Consider the following 2,367-nt stretch of genomic DNA (forward strand, 5'->3'; position numbering starts at 1 on the left):
AGGTCACTTTGGTCACGACCGAGTAAATTATGCCTTACAATGATCAAACGTTTTGTTGTCCCCAGATGGTGAGGTATCACTTGCATCTATGTTACATGGCTGCTTCTTGTGTGTTTTAAATAAATCATCAGTCCTTTCAGTGTCTCTGTGACATCCTTATCCGTGTTTGAGACAAAAATGAGAGATGCATTACAAGCCATAGCAGGAAAAAAAAAAATGCAACCACATGAGTAAATTGCTTTATTTTACCGTGCTAATACTGTAGTACTCTTTAAAATATGAAATACCTAGTTGGGATAAATTCTGTCCATTGTGAGCTCTCCTGAAAAAGACAAATCTTGCTGACAAATTTCATGTTGTACAAAAGCAAGTAATAATAGTGTTGGGAACTGCTCAGCTGATCCTTTTTTAAGTGAAGAAAATAACCTGAAACAAATTTAGGAATAACAATTTTGGAATTGTTTTCTATTTTAAAAAACAGAAGACAAATCTTGTTTTGTAGCATACTTAGGTATGTGTCTTTGCATTTACTGACAATAGGAGAAATATTTTTTCATAACGTTTAGTCCTGCTTAAACTACCTTTCCTTGGTTTTTTTGATTAAAACTGCTTGCAAGATGTCTGATTCTTTGTTGGATAGAGATTGTAATAGCATTTTATTGGGTGGCTTAATGTCCTGCTTGTGTCAGGTCATTAACGTTCTGATGTCATTAAATGCAGCAACGATTCTTGAAATGCCGTGCCAGTAAAAGTTAAGAGAAAAAAAAAAAATAAGGTACCAATTTAGACAAATAATCTGTAATCTGTACATAAGTTGCACTTTTCATTAACCGTTGTCTGATGCCCTTCTTTGTATTGTTGGCTCAGAATGTCTTACATTTTCTTATTATATTCAGCTGATTGCTGGATATAATTGTGCTCCAGATAATAAGATTGTTCCAAGTATAATTAGGCATGTCGTTCACATTATAAAATGTTTAGGAAAAAGGATAAGTTATGTTGACACTTGTAAACTATTAAAATGATAAATTATCCAGAAACTCTGAAGCTGTGTTTAATTAGAGCTAACTTCTGGACTGTTAGCTAGACTGTTGTTTAACTGTAAACTGCATAATGAATGTGTTCTTGACTAGTGTTTTATAATTAAATTTGTAAGGAGCTGATTTGTACAAATACACAGTGTGCATTTTTGCATTCTGCAGTGATATTAATTTCATGGTTAATGAAGTTTGCATTCTTAAACTGGTGTTTAACAAGGTCTGAATCTGTGTGGATTTTGTTGATGAAATGAAAAATCAGGTCTGCTTTCTCATGCCTACTGGTAGGAAATGCTTTGCGTTCTCATAGATTTCGTGATGAAACTTAGTATGTTAAATCTCACTGCCAGACTGAATATAATCTTGGAGTGTGCATGAGACTGCCTTTGCAGGTGGTGTGGTATGGGGATGAGGTTTTAGGGTTTAATAAGGAATAATTAAACTGTTGCTCAAGATACTGAAGACCTGTTTTTCTACCACTGACCCTGAATCACACATTTTATATATATATTTGTTGTCATAACCTTGTACATATATTGTCCTATGTAATGAATGTTGAGGATGAGAACATGCTGAAAAGGTTTCACAGTTCAAATTCCTCATAGCATGCATTCATGGTTCAGATTCATAGTTCTAGGTGTAAGTTAGTTCACAGGCATGCTGAGCTAGGGTAGGGAAAAGTCATCTCAAGGACGGTACTAAACTTGTTTTTTCTATTGTTCATGATGTTTTTTTTTTCTCTGGATGTTGCTTTTTTTTTAATAATCAAATGTTTTTGTAATTTGAAATGTTTTGACTTTGGTCATCTTAACTTCTGTCACATTTTTGGCTACCCCAGATTCTAAGACCAACCATTCCTCTTCTTGCAGCGATTAGTATGTGTGGGCTTGCCTGAGAGAAGAGGAACACAGTGCTACATTTCCTTGTTTTATCTGGTCCCAGGGCATTAAATAGAGCTCAGGGGGACTTGGGAAGCAGCTGGCCTGTAAGCTGCAAGGTGCTCAGGACATGAAGGTTAGTGACAAGAAGTTTATTTGTGTACCTCTTCTGTTTGAGAGGTCTCTCCATTGCCGTGCTCCACTGACACTGTTGAAATAGATGAACCAATGGAAGTGATTAGAAGTTGTTGGTGAGAGGTGAACTGGCGAGAGGAGTTCCTGAGGCCCAAATATTGTCTTATAGGGTTCATCTTATCAATTTTGGACAGGCTAGCCAGTCACCCTGACTGAGTACTTACAGAAACAACTTTTGCTTGCGTTTTGTTGTTCTACTCTAGGGGTTTATTTTTTTCCATGTCTCAAAAATACAGATTTCGCCCCCCCCCCCCCCC

Source organism: Cariama cristata, unplaced genomic scaffold (assembly GCF_000690535.1).
Source record: "Cariama cristata isolate BGI_N322 unplaced genomic scaffold, ASM69053v1 scaffold36419, whole genome shotgun sequence".
NCBI lineage: Eukaryota > Metazoa > Chordata > Aves > Cariamiformes > Cariamidae > Cariama > Cariama cristata.